Source organism: Cetorhinus maximus, chromosome 23 (genome assembly GCF_964194155.1).
Source record: "Cetorhinus maximus chromosome 23, sCetMax3.hap1.1, whole genome shotgun sequence".
NCBI classification, from domain to species: domain Eukaryota; kingdom Metazoa; phylum Chordata; class Chondrichthyes; order Lamniformes; family Cetorhinidae; genus Cetorhinus; species Cetorhinus maximus.
This window is the reverse complement of record NC_135901.1, coordinates 47,155,843-47,172,278: the sequence shown is the minus strand read 5'-3', so window position 1 is coordinate 47,172,278 and position 16,436 is coordinate 47,155,843. Positions and strand designations below refer to the sequence as shown.

Below are 16,436 nucleotides of genomic sequence, written 5' to 3'. Positions count from 1 at the left end.
GACATATACACCGAGAGTGAGAGAGGCTTTGTCTCTAAGTAGACACAGAGTTAAAGCCAGGAATAATGAGAAGCGGGGAACCCAAATGGATTTGGGCCCCATCAACTAAACAAATCGGCCACAACAACTGGCCCTGTGCAGAGGTTAATGTCGATGGTATAAAATCATAAATCTCTACAGCAGAGGAGGATGACATTCGGCCCGTCGTGTCCATGCCAGCTGGTGGCAAAGGAATTCAGCTAATTTTATAAGCTCGCATTTTCCCCACTGCAGTTTATATTTCTCTTGTCTCGCCTCATTCTTTCTATTAAAATTTAACATGGCAGGCATCTTTTTTGACAGTGAGCTGGCACTTTTTGCATCTTTCGTGTTTGTAGTTGTATGTTCAGTGAATGTAATATCTCACAGTCGCATTACATTTCCTCTTCACCATTTCACAAAATAAACATTCAGCAAAGTGAGTGTATCTTTCTGCTGGCAGCGGGTGATTGGAGAGTGCGGGGCCGGAATATTGCTGCTTTTGTGCTTTTCCCTGTCTCACTCACTGTGGAGCTGAGGAAGAGAGAATAATTGATGGGTTTGTTTGAATGCAATAACTTCACATGTTTCTAATGAATTAGATGTAATTACATAGTCGTTCATTGTTTTTATGGTGTTTGGAATGAATATTCATAACAAAAACATTGGTGTGGAGTAGAGTTTGCAACGTTTGTGGGATTTTTTTTGCAGTTCAGGTAGCCAATGACAACCCAGAACTGTGTGACAATGAATGCTGATGGAGAGAAAACAGTGCAAACTCCGTTTCTGGGTAGCCTCGAACCACCAACCTTCTGGCTGATAGACAACGTGATGACCAATTGCACCACAGAGACTGATACAAGCTTCACCTGCAAGGTATCCTAAACGTGGGTGTCTGCGAGTTAAAGCTTCAGATTGCCACTTCCGGAATGACCATTGCTCTCTTATCAGTTTTACTCTTCCAAAATTAAAAGATGGGGCATTTATTGTGGATACATGGAAACAGTCTGATCCCACCCACTGCAGACACATCCATGTCACCTGGAACCAGCTCTCCTACAACTGGTGCCGTCTCCCTTCGAGCCTTTCGGTGTCTTGTCTGTTACCAAGTATTCTGATTGTCCTGATGCCGATATTAGGTTTGGATTTCTGATGTGCAGTAACGAGAATCCTTTCAATGCTTCAGATCAGTTAATTTCACTGATAACATCAGAGTCAATATGCCAGCACCTTAAAGAAGGGAAAGGTGTCTTGACTGTCTCTGGTCAGTCGGACAGTTCACGCTTCAGTCTCCTCTGACCCCATTCCTCAAAATGGATTTTCCTTTTCTTCTTGAGTTCCCTGACCACATCTGGCAGCAACTTTGGATTGAGAGGTATAATTAACAGTTCGGATGCAGTGTAGTTCTGACGAAAGGTTAGAGACCTGAAATGAAAACTATGTTTCCCTCCCGACAGACACAACAGATCTGCTGAGAATTCAAGAATTTTCTGTTTTTCTTTCAGATATCCAGCATCTGCAGCATTTTGTTTTTCTTTAACTGATTCTTTAGCTAAGTGCTAAGAATGTGGAACTCATTACCAGAAGGGTTTGAGATCTATGTCTGAGCTGAAGACGTATAGGTAAACTCACACTGTAAACAGATCATTCACCAGCTGGAACAGGAAAGGGATTCACTCTATCATCCCATTTACAGACACAGCAACACAGTCTCACCAGAGCAACCCCTGCTGGTTGGATCATACCTAGCACAAAGGAAGATGGTTGTGGTTGTTGGAGATCAGTCATCTCAGCTCCAGAACATTGCTTCAGGAGTTCCTTAGGGTAGTGTCCTCGGCCCCACCATCTTCAGCTGCTTCATCAAAGACCTTCCTTCCATCATAAGATCAGAAGGGGGGATGTTCACTGATGATTGCACAATGTTCAGCACCATTCGCGACTCCTCAGATAATGAAGCAGTCCATGTCCAAATGCAGCAAGACCTGGACAATATCTAGGCTTGGGCTGACAAGTGTCAAGTAACATTTGCACCACACAAATGTCAGGCAAAGACCATCTCCAACAAGAGAGAGAATCCAAACATCGTCCCATGATGTTCAATGGTGTTACCATCACTGAATCCCCCGCTATCAACATCCTGGGTGTTACCATTGACCAGAAACTTAACTAGACTAACCAATAAATACTGTGGCTACAAAAGCAGGTCAGAGGCTAGGAGTCGTGTGACAAGTAACTCACCACCTGACTTTCCAAAGCGTGTCCACCATCTACAAGGCACAAATCAGGAGTGTGATGGCATACGCCCCACTTGCCTGGATGAGTGCAGCTCACACAACACTCAAGAAGCTTGAAACCATCCAGGACAAAGCAGCCGGTTTGATTGCTACCCCATCCACAAACATTCACTCCCTCCACAACAAACGCACATTGACAGCAGTATTTACCATCTACAAGATGCACTGTAGGAATTCACCAAGACTCCTTAGACAGCACCTTCCAAACCCACGGCCACTACCATCTAGAAGGACAAGAGCAGCAGATGCATGGGAACACAGCCACCTTGACGTTCCACTCCAAGTCACTCACCATCCTGACTTGGAAATGTATCGGCGTTCCTTCACTGTTACTGGGTCAATATCCTGGAACTCCCTTCCTAACAGCGCTGTGGGTGTACCTACACCACATGGACTGCAGTGGTTCAAGAAGGCTGTTCATCACCACCTTTTTAAGGGCAACTATGGACACTGCAATAAATGTTGGCCTAGTCAGCGAAGATCACATCCCGTGAATGATTTTTTAAAAAATTCAGATACTTCATGTGTGCAAAGGGCTTTATTCAGTTTCCCCACTTGTTAACACTCCACCTTTAAAAGTTCAAAGGATTTGATCCAAAATCAGAGCACTGCTACTGGCAAGACACGATTTAAATGTACCACGTATTGGGGAAATATAACTACTAGCTCACCCCATCTGCTGAGACTCCATTGAGTTCAGAACTAACTGACGGGGTTTGTTCTGCTGTTCATTACATCCAGGAGAGAATTATGGTGGATGCCAGATTGCATCAATTGATTCAACAATTTTATATCTTGGTCCAATGGCACTCATCGTATTCTGCTTACAGGACATAGGTTTCCATTCTGCATTATCGCCTTTCAATGGCGGGGTGATCACCCAGCATTCGCTGCGGGATAGAATGTGCCCTATCCTTATTAAAGCAGCTCCCTGTACATGCGCATTGAGCTGTGTGTGCGAGCGCGCGCGTGATTGGAGCATGCGCAATTCGGTGTGTTTCATGAGCATGTGCAATGCAGGTCTGTGACTGAAGCTGCTCAGAGCGCGTGAGAGAATGTCGAGCGGAGCAAACTAACTGATTTCTTCTCCACCGATGCTGCCAGACCTGCTTAGTTTTTCCAGGTAATTCTGTTTTTGTAACAGAGTTAGTGGGTGTGTGAGGAGGATGGAGCCAGCGGAGTGGGCAGGGAGGCTTCATAAAGATACAGTTCAGGCCGCAGGCCGCAGACCTCAAATAACAAGGTACCGGTCTTGTGTTTGCAGAGAACGGGCCGAAAAAATCTGAATGGCTCCCTTTGCCAGGCCCGGCCGCCATCTTTATAGGGGGCAATGTGCAACATGGCGCATGCGCGGTCATCCTGGTCCAGTTAACAGGAGGAGAGAATTATGTGCATTTCAATCCTGGACTGACAGGGATTTGATTTTGGAAACTCCTTTTACAGGGGGTTTGAAGGGGAGGATTTACACTTCATCAAGAGAAATATTTGTCTCTTCTGATATAGGTCTTGTAAATTTCTTTTGCAGGATATTGGAAGGGAAGGATTTCAAGACAGGAAACTCAAATCAACAATCATATTCAAGTCCCACAGTCACTCAATTCCTCAGAACCTGAATATTATCAGCTTTTGAATGTGGAAAGAATAAGGTTTGTTTGTTTTATTGCTATGAGATTTTGAACATCTGTGTGACTGGAAATGGAAAGGAGGAGACCACAGAAGGATTTGTAACCAGGGATGTGAAGTTTAAAATTGATGTGTTGCTTCACCGGGAGGCTGTGTAGGCCAATGAGCAGAGTGCTGATGGGGGGGAAGGGACACGGTGTGAGTAAGATTTTTTTAGATTTGATAGAGGTATTCAAAATCATCAGGAGTCTAGACAGAGTTGAGAGGGAGAAAATATTCCCATTGGTGGAAGGTTCGAGAAGAAGAGGGCAAAAATTTAAGGTAATTGAAAAAGAATCAATGGAGATATTAGTAGAAACCTTACCACACAGTGAGTGGTTAAGATCAGGAATGCTCTGCCTGAGAGTGTGGTGGAGGCAGGTTCGATCGAAGCATTCAAGAGGGAATTGGATTAATACCTGAAAAGGGAGTGTGTGCAGGGTTATGGGGAGAAGGTATGGATTGGCATTAAGTGAATTGCTCATTCAGAGAGCTCGTGCAGACGGCGTGGGCCGAATAGCCTCTTTCTGTGCTGTAACAATTCTGTGACTCTGTGATACAGAGAGTGAAATTTTGGATGATCTCAGGTTTATGGAAGTTGAATGTGGGAGGCCGGATAGGAAAGTGTCAGCATCGTCATGTCTGGAGGGAACAAAGGAATGGATGAGAGTTTCGGAAATGGTTGAGCTGAGGTAATGGCAAAGCTGGGCGATGTTACTGAGGTGGATCTACCTGATCACAGACCTTCCATTTTGTTCTTCCCTCACAATCCCCCTTTCACTGACTCAAAACCTATTACATCTCTATCTTTCCAGAGTGTTTCCGACATCTTCTGTTTTTATTACTGATGTGGAAATGGGCGGTCTTGGTGATGATGTGGATATGTGGTTGGAAGCTCATCTTGGGGTGAAATATTTCACCATGATTGTGAACAGTCTGGTTCAGCCTCAGACAATTGTCTAGGAGAGGGATGGAGTCATTGAATAGGGAGTGGAGTTTGTAGTGGGCCTGAAGACAATGGCTTCAGTATTTAAATGGAGGAAATTTCTGTTCATCCAGTATTGGATGCCGGACAAGTCAGGACAGTGTGACTTGGAGTGTCACATGCACCTGTTACCCTGGTCCTTCCAGGTGGTGAAGGTTGAGGGTTTTGGAGACTCTGTCGAAGGTCCAGTGGAGTTGTAGATGTATAAAATCTCTCTCTTTCACCCCTGCCTCTCCCATCTCCCTCTCTGTTTCCTCCCAGAGATGCTGGTGTTTTATATAGGCCTAGACTAGTTGGCAGGTTCCATTCGTGAAGGACATTAGTGAACCAGTTGGGTTTTTATGACAATCCAGCAGTTTTCATGGTCACTTTTTCCTAGTGTCGGTCCCACAAGTTCCCTGATTCATTCAGCTCAATTTCATAACCTGCCTTTGTGTTTATGTGGGTTCTCTCTCACTTCCTTTTTTCTGTTTTAAACCAATTTCACAGGGCATTAGAAGGGGAGGATTTGAAGTCGGGAAACCCAAACCAAACATCACATCAGGATCTGACAGTGTCGCCAATTCATCGTAACCTGAATATCATCGGATTTTGAACATGGAGGGAAAAAGCACCGTTCACCGTGGGGAGAAACCGTGCATGTGTTCTGTGTGTGGACGAGGCTCCTGCCGATCATCTGACTTGTCAGAATACAAGTGCAGTCACACTGGGCAGAAACCGTGGAAATGTGGGGACTGTGGGAAGAGGTTCAGTTACCCATCCCAGTTGGAAATTCATCGGCGCACTCACACTGCAGAGAGGCCATTCACATGTTCAGTGTGTAAAAAGGGATTTTCTCGTCGTTCCACTCTACTGAAACACAAGGGAATTCACACTGGGGAGAGGCCGTTTACCTGCTCTGAGTGTGGGAAGGGATTCACTCAGTTGTCCACGCTGCAGACACACCAGCGAGTTCACAATGGGGAGAGGCCATTTACCTGCACTGTGTGTGAAAAGGGATTTGCAGATGCATCCACCCAACTGAAACACAAGCGAGTTCACACTGAGGAGAAGCCATGGAAATGTGGGAACTGTGGGCGAGGATTTAATAGACCATCCCAGCTAGAAATTCATCGACGCACTCACACTGGAGAGAGACCATTCACGTGCTCTGTGTATGGGAAGAGATTCACTCAGTCATCCATCCTGCAGACACACCAGCGAGTTCACACAGGGGAGAGGCCATTCATCTGCTCCATATGTAAAAAGGGATTTGCTGATTCATCCACCCTAGTGAAACACCAGCACATTCACACTGGAGAAAGGCCATTTACCTGCTCTGTGTGTGGGAAAGGATTCATTCAGTCATCCACACTGCTTAGGCACCAGCAAGTTCACACTGGGGAGAGGCCATTCACCTGCTCAGTGTGTGGAAAGGGATGCACTCGCTCATCCCACCTGCTGAAGCACCACAGAGTCCACAAGGAACTGCAGGGTTTGGATTTTCTTACAAATGCCATTCAGATCTGAACAGTGTTCATTGGGGTCTGTTTCTGCTGATGTTAATAAACTCCAACCCAGTAAAATTCAAATAAATCTGCTTTGTGTTAGGTAAACTGCGTGTCGAGCCTTTATAATATCTCTAACACCAGTTAGTTACTTTTGAAGGGCTCTCCCTTACCCCTGCCTCCTCCATCCTCACCTCCAGCTAGAATATGAGGAACTCATGGAGCTTCTTTGTCACTAAGACTTAGACAATCCGATCAGCTGCTTCCCTCCCTTCCACTCTCCCACCGGGACAAACTGTCTCTAAAGTTCCCCCTTGTCCAAGACCTGAGCCCACATCTTTCTCCAGTTTCTCTCCCACCTTCCCTCATGACCTCTCAGTGCCCTCTGTGGGCACCACCTTCTCTCTCAACCCTATTGCCACTAAACGACTGACAACACAACTTCCCCATCTTTGCTAACATTGTCAATGGTTTTCTCTTTTCAAGTACTGTTCCTCTCTCCTTTAAAACTTACGTCATTACCACTGTCCTTAAATAAAAACACAAACCCTTCAGCATCTTTGCATGCTGCCGCCCCATTTCTAGTCTCACTTTCCTTTCAAAAATACTTAAACGTTTTGTAATCTCCCAAATCCATGTCCATCTTTCCTCGGACACCAGGTTTGAATCCCTCCAATCAGGTTTATTCCCCACCACAGTTCCAAAACAGTTCTTATTGAGGCCACAAATGACATTCTATATGGCTGTGACAAAGGTAATATTTCCCTTCTGGTCCTTCTCGACCTGTCTGTGGAGGGCCTCCCTCTCTCTGGCCTTGGCTTCCATGTGATGTTCTGAATGATGACAGTATTAACCTTCTCCCTAACCTGTCCTAACCCTTCTGCTCGTTCATTTATTGAAACCTTTTTCCCTCCAGTGGTAACGATGACTTTCCCTGTCTGCCCTATTATTCCTTAAAGTCAGCCCTTGAATTGTTTGTACATTGTTTCATCAGTAACAAATGTTGAAATGTCTGCTCCACACCCACAGGGTTTCATCTGTTTAAAGTCACAAACAGAAAGGTCCACTTTTCTCCTGGAGTTTGAGACAATCCGTTTTCAGAATGATGCAGAGTTTCAGCCAATGAGGGAGATCCGGGCTCAGCCCCGCCCCTCATTCACTTTCAATGGCTGGAGGAGCAGCTGCTCCCATTCGGTCATCCAGCACTGCCTTCTTCTCCTATTGGTCCGCGACTGCCGTCAATCAGCCGGGCATTGTGTGCTGTCAGGTGAGTGGCCAGTGTCGGGGGGCGGGGTTTATAAATCCCGGGTGCGGCCCCAGTGCCGAATCTGAACCAATGAACATTCTCCAATCTCTCAATCCGCCGCTTCCGGCTTCTCTCCGGCACCAACCTCAAGCTAAGAGAGCAGGAGACTCCGAGCATGCGCATTCCACCCAGACAACCCGCGGCAGATAGGGCGGTTTCTCAGGCGCACGGGATTGTGGGTAATCTAGCCGCCATTACAATGCCAGTTTCAGTTTATTTCCGGACTTAACATTGAGTTCAATAACTTCAGCCCATTAACTGTCTCCTCCATCCTCACCCCTTTTTTTATCCACTATTTTCAATATTAATTTTCACTTTTTAATTGTTATTTTTTCCACTTATTGTTATTATTATTTTTAAAATTCATTTTCAATTTTATTCATCGTTTTATCCCCACCTTATAGCCTATTTTCGATCTTTTCTCCCACCACCTTCCCCTCCCCCCACCCCACCCCCACTAGAGCAATCTGTCAGTTGCTCATGTTTTTTTCCAGAGTGCTTACCCTTGTCCGACTATTATCACATTCTGCTTTCTACCCTTAATGTCACCATTAGCACCTCATTTCGCCAGTACCATCACCGTCAACACCCTTTGACTTTTTGTTTATGACATCTTTGGCAATCTCTCTTTTAACTCCACGTATCGCTGGCCTTCAATGCAGCTTCACCTGCTCCACCCCCATTAAGCAGTATAAATTTCACCACATTTTTATTCTCTTCGCTCTGAAGAAGACTCATAAGGACTCGAAGCGTTAACTCTGTCTTTCTCTCCACAGATGCTGTCAGACCTCCTGAGTTTTTACAGCATTTTTTGTTTTTGTTTCAGATTTCCAGCATCCACACTATTTTGCCTTTATCAGTTATTTTTTTTGTCTGAATCTGTTAATTTATGTATTGGAAGCTAAGTAAGATCAAGTGCACATCTCATTCAATGTAAATTTTCATTGGATCACCAGACTCTTTGAACTCCACCTCTTCTAACAATAAACCAAGAAGGACAAGGACAGCAGATAGATGGGAACACCACCACCTGGACGTTCCCCTCCAAGCCACTACCATCCTGACTTGGAAATGTATCGCCGTTCCTTCACTGTTGTCGGGTCAAAATCCTTGAACTCCTCCCTAACATCTCATGAATGAATTAAAATAAATTGTAAACACAAAGTTTCCAGCCGGGATTGAACCGGGGACTTTCTCATGTAAAGTAAAGGTGATAATCAGTGCACTAGGGAAATGAGTGTGAATCCCCCCCGGACAGAGGGGAACTGACCATCCCTCTCTAGCTCTAATTCCCAAACAGAAAATGCTGCCAAGAATCAGCAAGTCAGGCTGAGTCTGTGGCCGCTCTCACCATTTGAAACGGTTACAATGCCCGGCTGATTGACGGCAGCGCCGGACCAATAGGAAGAGGGGGCAGCACTGGAGGACCGGCTGGTCCTCCAACCAATCGGAGTGAATGAGGGGCGAGGTCGGGCTGGGAGTGAAGCATGCGCAGTGTGAGTAATGGCGCTGGAGATAAGGTTCTTTCTCGGATCCGCAATCGGTGAGTGGGTGAATGGCGGGGGGAAGGGAACGATGGATCCAGTGGGTGAGCGAAGCGGTTTCGTAAACATCTTGTGTAAACCGCAAACCCCAAAAATCGAACTACCCGGTTTCCCTGGGCCCGTCTCTCCTTTTGCACCGAGCAAGGCCGCAGCTTTCTCCCAGTTGCAGTTCTTGATTAGCGGCCGCCATCTTTATTAGGGGCAATGTGCAGCAGGGCGCATGCGCTGCCGACATCTTTCTAGAGGGCGATGTTTTTGGAAACTTTTCGATGACTGATGGACAAGTTGCTCCCATTCTGTCTGCTTCGCGCTTTGATTAACAATGTCTTCTTGATGAGACAGAAACAACGATATGTGTCCAGGTCAGTGACAATAATTTGTATTTATATTCTGCCTTTAAAATAATAAAACGTTCCAAGACATTTCACAGAAATGTCACAAATTAACATTTGACACTGAGCCACAAGACGAGATATTAGGGCAGCTTGGTCAAAGAGGTAGGTTTTAGGGAGAATCTTAAAGGGGGAAAGTGAGGTGGAGAGATTTAAGGAGGATATTTCAGAGCTTGTGGACTAGGCAAATGAAAGAACGGTCACCCATGGTGTAGCGATTAAGATCAGGAATGCTCAAGAGGCTGGAATTAGCTGAGGGTAGAGATCTCGGAGGGGTATATGGCTGGAGGAGATTACAAAGACAGGGATGATCACAACCATGGAGGATAACAAGGATGATAATTTTAAAATGTTGGTGCTTATGAAAAGGAAACCTTTGTAGGTCACTGAGCACAGGGGTGAGGCGTGAACATGACTTTGTGTGAGTAAGCACACGGGTAGCAGAGTTTTACATGACCTGAAAATTACAGAGAGGTTGAATGTGGGAGGCCGGCCAGGAGAGCATTAGGCTAGTTAAGTCTAAAGGTAACAAAGGAATGGATGAGAGTTTCAGCAGCACATGAACTGAGGCTGGGTGGAGTCAGGAGATGTTACTGATGTGGAAATAGGCGATCTTGGTGATGATGTGGCTATGTGGTTGGAAGCTCATCTTAGGGTGAAATATTTCACCACGGTTGTGAACAATCTGGTTCAGCCTCAGACAGTTACCAGGGAGAGGGATGGAGCCTGGCTAGGGAGTGGAGTTTGTAACAGGGACTGAAGAAAATGGCTTCTGCCTTCTCAATATTTAAATGGAGGAAATGTCTCTTTCCCAGTACTGGATGTCAGACAAGTCAAGATGGTTTGTGACTTGGAGGTGATGGTGTTCACATACACCTGCTACCCTGGTCCTTCTTGGGATGGAACCTGAGGGTTTGGGAGATTCTGTCAAAGCTTAAGTTGCATTGTAGATGTATAAAGTCTTTCACCCCCGTCTCTCCTGCCCCTCTCTCCCTCCCTTTCTCTCCTGTAACAGAGGCCAGAGTCTTGTGTACATCCAGACCAGGTGGCATGTTCCCTTCCCTGAAGGACATTAGTGAATCAGTTGGGCTTTTGCAACAATCCACCAGCTTTCATGGTCACTTATTCCTAGCTCCAGGCCCACAGATTACCAGATTCATTCAGTTCAATGTCACAACCTGCCTTTGTGTTTTTGTGGATTTGCTCTCACTCTCTTTTTTCTGTTTTAAATCAATTTTACAGGGTTTTAGAAGGGGAGGATTTGCAGTCTGGAATTTGAAACCAAACATCACATCCGGTTCTGATGGGGTTGCCCAATTTGTGGTAATCTGAATATCATTGGATTTTGAACATGGAAGGAAGAAGCACCGTTCACAGTGGGGAGAAACCGTACACGTGTTGTGTGTGTGGATGAGGCTTCAGCCGATCATCTGGTCTGTCAAGACATAAATATAGTCACAATGGGTAGAAACCACGGAAATGTGTGGACTGTGGTAAGGGATTCAATTACCCATCCAAGTTGGAAACTCATCAGTGCAGTCACACCGGGGAGAGGCTGTTCACCTGTTCTGATTGTGGGAAGGGATTCACTGATTCCTTGTCCCTGCTGAGACACCAGCGAGTTCACACCAGGGAGAAACCATTCACCTGCTCCAAGTGTGGGAAGGGGTTCACTGAATCATCCTCGCTGCTGAGACACCAGCGAATTCACACTGGGGAGAGACCGTTCACCTGCTCTGAGTGTGGGAAGGGATTCACGCATTAATACAACCTGCTGACACACCAGCGAGTTCACACTGATGAGAGACCACATAAATGTCCAGATTGCGGGAAGTGCTATAAAAGTTCCCGTGATCTGATGTGCCATCAACGTGTTCATATAGATGAGAGACCATTCATGTGCCCCCACTGTGGGAGTGGGTTCAAGACATCGTCTGCACTCATTAAACACCAGCGAACTCACACTGATGAGAGATCATTCACGTGCTCTCACTGTGGGACTGGGTTCAGGCGATCATCTCAACTCACTGTACACCAGCAAATTCACACTGGGGAGAGACCATTCACCTGCTCCGACTGTGGCAAGAGATTCATTCAGTTAAACTCCCTACTGAGACACCAGCGGCTTCACACCGGGGAGAAACCTTCCACCTGCTCCCAGTGTGGGAAGGGATTCACTCAGTTTTCCACCCTGCTGACACACCAGCGAGTTCACACTGAGGAGAGACCTTTTAAATGCCCAGACTGTGGGAAGTGCTTTAAAAGTTCCAGCGAACTGATGTCCCATCAACGTGTTCACAGTGACGAGAGACCATTCAGATGCTCTCAATGCGGGACTGGGTTCAGCTGGTCGTCTGCCCTCATTTTACACCAGCGAGTTCACACTGGGCAGAAACCATTCACCTGCTCTGAGTGTGGGAAGGGATTCCTTCAGTCATCCCACTTGCTGAGACACCAGAAAGCTCTGGTGACTACAGTAATTGGATTTTGCTGTTAATCACATCCAGGACTGAATCATGTTCATTGGGGTCTGTTTCTGCTGATGTTAATAAACCCTGGCCCAATTCTAGGGGCTAATATTCTGGGTAAAAGTCAAATAAATCAGTTTTTTTTCCCAAACACACAGTGTGCTGAATCTTTTTAATATGTCAAACACAAGTTAGTTCCTTTTGAAGGGCTCTCCCTCTCTCCTCTCTCCTCCATCCTCACCTCCAGCAACAAGTGTGAGGAGCTCATGGAGCTTCTTTGTCACTAAGATTGAGACAATCCGATCAGCTGCCTCTGCTGCTTCCCTCCCTTCCACTAACCCACCAGGACAAACTGTCTCTGAAGTTCCCCCTTGTCTGAGCTCTGACCTCACATCTTTCTCTCTCGGGCCTGCATACCCAAGTTCAGATTGGAGAGAGGGTTTAAATGTTTAGATTGTGACAAGAGCATTAACAACCCACATTCCCTGATGGTTCACAGCGGCGAGAGGTCATTCACATGCTCCATGTGTGGGAAGGGATTCAATGATTCAATCATCCTGTTGACACAGCAGTGAGTTCACACTGACGGAAGATCTGTTAAATGTCTGGATTGTGGGAATGTTATCAAAGTTCTGTGAAGCTGACGTGCCATCAACATATTCACATTGACGAGAGACAGTTTATGTGCTCTCACTGTGGGACTGGGTTCAGGTGTTCATGTGAACTCAGTGTCCACCAGCGCACTTACATGGGGGACAGAGATCGTTCACCTGTTCCAGGTGTGGGAAGAGATTCATTCAGTCGTCCCACCTCAATACACATCAACTTGTTCACACTGATAAGGAACCTATTCAAAGTTCTGACTGAGCGGAGATTTGAAAGCAAAACGGATCTGCTGAAACACAAATACATTCACACTGGGGAGAGGCTGTTCACCTGCTCCGTGTGTGGGAAGTGATTCACTCGATCACCTCACCTACTGACAGACCAGTGAGTTCATTAGTGACTGAATGAGTTGGATTCTGCTGTGATTGCTGCTGTTAATCACATCCAGGACTGAACCATGTTCATTCTGACAATTGGGGTTTGTTTCTGCTGATGTTAATCATGCATGTAACCAGGCTGGAGTTTAATATTCTGGATAAATTTCAAACAAATCAGCTTTGTTTTGAACACATTGTTGTAGTTTTTTGCCTTTCACACCTGAGTATTTAACAACACATTGTCACCACATTACCAGAAGGATATGGAGGCGTTGGAGAGGGTGCAGAGGAAGTTTACCAGGATTCTGCCTGGTCTGGAGGTTATTAGCTATGCAGAGAGGTTGGAGAAACTCGGATTGTTCTCACTAGAGCGACAGAGATTGAGGGGTCACTTGATAGAAGTTTACAAAATTATGAGTGGCATGGACAGAGTAGATAGAAGCTTTTTCCCAGGGTGGAAGAGTCAATTACTAGGGGACATAGATTTAAGGTGAGAGGAGAAAACTTTAGAGGAGATATCCGGGGCAAGTTTTTTATGCAGAGGGTAGTGAGTGTCTGGAATTTGCTGCCAGAGGAGGTGGTGGAAGCAGGTACGATAGTGGTGTTTAAGAGGTAGCTTGACAAATACATGAATAGGATGGGAATAGAGGAATACGGACCCCGGAAGTGCAAAATGTTTTAGTTTGACAGGCAATATGATCGGCACAGGCTTGGAGGGCCAAAGGGCCTGTTCCTGTGCTGTACTTCTCTTTGTTCTTTGTTATCACCTGGTTGGAGATCAGAAAGGACAATCTGGATTGAGGAACATACGGCAGGAACAGAACTTCAACCTGGACACAGTCCCTCAGGGTCACACTGAGAGGGACAAACAGCACTTTGGTCTTTCTCCTCTCTCTTCACTGACAGCAAAGCCCCCGTGTGGGTTAATCCTGAGGTGTGTAAGAAATGTGTCCCAGCTGCTCTCTTCCATGGTTCAGAGCTCCTGGACACAGAACAGGAGGATCCTTTACAACTGTGTTTAGAGTCAGGAAGAACAATGGTGAATGCTGGAAACGTGTTGTCAAATCAGAGATTGGTGTCAAACTGTTCCTGACTGAAAGTGAAATGGCAGGCGTAAGTTTCCAGGCTGAAAATGATTGTGGTAATTATTCTGTATCCACCATTGAAAGGCAGGTGTTAACTCATTTATAATAAATCTATTTTAAATACATTGATTAAACTCTGCATTAAAGTAGCAGATGGACTATTTCAGAGGTACTTGTAAACTGCTGGGAGAATTATACAACAGACATTTATCTCCAGATAAAGAAAGACCTGCTTTGTATTTCCTGGAATGCCCTGTTTTATTGATGTGTACGTGTGTGTGTGTGTGTGTGTGTGTGTGTGTTAGACATATATCACCCACAATTGAGGGAGAGAAAAGCAGCCATTAGAGAAGAGATCTTTGGGAAAGAAGGTGGTGAACAATTGTGGGAATAACAGCAAAGCTTTCCCAGCTCCATCAGGAGTGGGAAGATGGTTAAAGGTGGTTTTGAGCCACTGAAAGACAGTTGAGGACAGATTGAAACAGATTGCCAGGCTATGACTGAGCTCTTAAATAACTGTTTCACATCAGTCTGCACTCCTATGGATGATGCTCAGATTCCAGCTGTGGGATGTGCTGTCGACAATAACATCATCAATATTAAAATAGAAAGGGATTGTCACCCTAGAGAAAATAGGAAATCTCAAACCAGATGGTGCTCCAGGTCCAGATGATATCCACCCAAGGGGGTCTAAAGAGATAGAATGGGTGCCCTGTGAGCCTCTTGTCCGTATCTTCAACAGCTCAATAGAGTCAGCGATTGTTCCCTGAGATCAGAAAGTAGCTCATGGTGTTCCCACTTTCCAAATCAGGGACAAATCAGAGCCAGGGAATGAGAGGCCCATCAGCGTGACCTCAATCACAGGGAAGATGCTTGAAGGGATCCTAAGAGATTCTGTTTCTGATTACTGGGGAAGAGAAAGATCCATTAGAGATCCTCAACATGGATTCCGGAAAAGAAAGTCACACCTCACAAGGAATTTGCAAATGAACTGAGGATAATAGTGAGGGGAAAGGAAGGGACCTGGAAAGCAGCAGACACTTCATGTTGTTCCAGGAGAAGTGGGCCTGGTTGTGTTGATGTCAGGTTTTACACAGCACACAGTCAGCCTGTAGGTGAAGAATGTCTGAAGAATGTTGTAATTGTAACATTCACATCACTTGATGGGATTCTCAAAAGCCACGTTGTCTGTTTGGAGAGGAAGGTTTGCGTTACAGCGAATGAGAAGCAGCACACACAGAGACCCAATCACAGAGACCCACATACACTTTGTCTGTCTGTCTTACACACACACACACACACACCCTCTCTCCACACACAACACACATACTGACATCTCCACCCACACACAAACACACACCCTCTGTCCACACACAACACACATACTATCATCTTCTCCATACACAGACGTACACATACAGGCATCCTCTCTCCACATGCACACATATACACACTCAGAGACACATTCACACCAATACAAACAGACAGACATGAGGACACTTCCTGTCCTATAGGGTGGACAACACCAACCAAACTGACTAATATTGGGGATAAAGTATTGGTTCCTATGAGATCCACAATTTTTGGCCAATTCTAGTAAACATCACCCTCTATGAGCAGTTTTGGCCATCCAATCCCACCCCTTTCTCTTAACATTAAGTCTATATTGAACCACATCTGGGACAGAGGCAACAGCAAAACTAACATTGAGTGGCCTATTGCCAGCCTTGGTAACAGTGGGAGGTAGTGTAAATTTCAGAACAACATCCTGGATAATTAAAGCCTCTACTTTCCTCTTGGAATTATTGAAAATGTTAATTCCCCTTGTATTGATGGTCTAGTGAGGGGAGTGAATTCTGAGGCAGGTTACATGGAGGAAGAATATAATGTTGTTTTGACTCTGTAGCTCAATATTCCCCTGAGTTTGTTCATTGCTGCCCCTGGGACATGTGTTGTGCCATACCTGGCAGCTACTGAAGATTTTGTTCCTCTCCATAATTTACAACACTATTCCTGATGTGCATGAGCTGCCTCACTTTCTTTCCCATTAATTCTATTTGCTGATCTATCAGTAATGGACTTGCTGCCATCTCGAACAAAACTGTTTTCACCACTAAGGCTCCGCTGGTATTGAATAGTCTTCATGACATCATCGCACTGGGACTGGATGACATCATCGCACTGGGACTGGATGACATCATAAGTGTCCATT

General features: G+C 45.5%; 1 pseudogene across 1 annotated transcript; it reads left to right on the top strand.

The window, feature by feature from the left end:
* Positions 1-765: 765 nt before the first annotated feature.
* LOC144698022 (uncharacterized) lies at positions 766-12,298 on the top strand (annotated as a pseudogene). Its single transcript, XR_013580445.1, has 2 exons — positions 766-894; positions 11,346-12,298. The product of XR_013580445.1 is annotated as an uncharacterized LOC144698022 (transcript).
* The last annotated feature ends 4,138 nt before the right edge of the window (positions 12,299-16,436 follow it).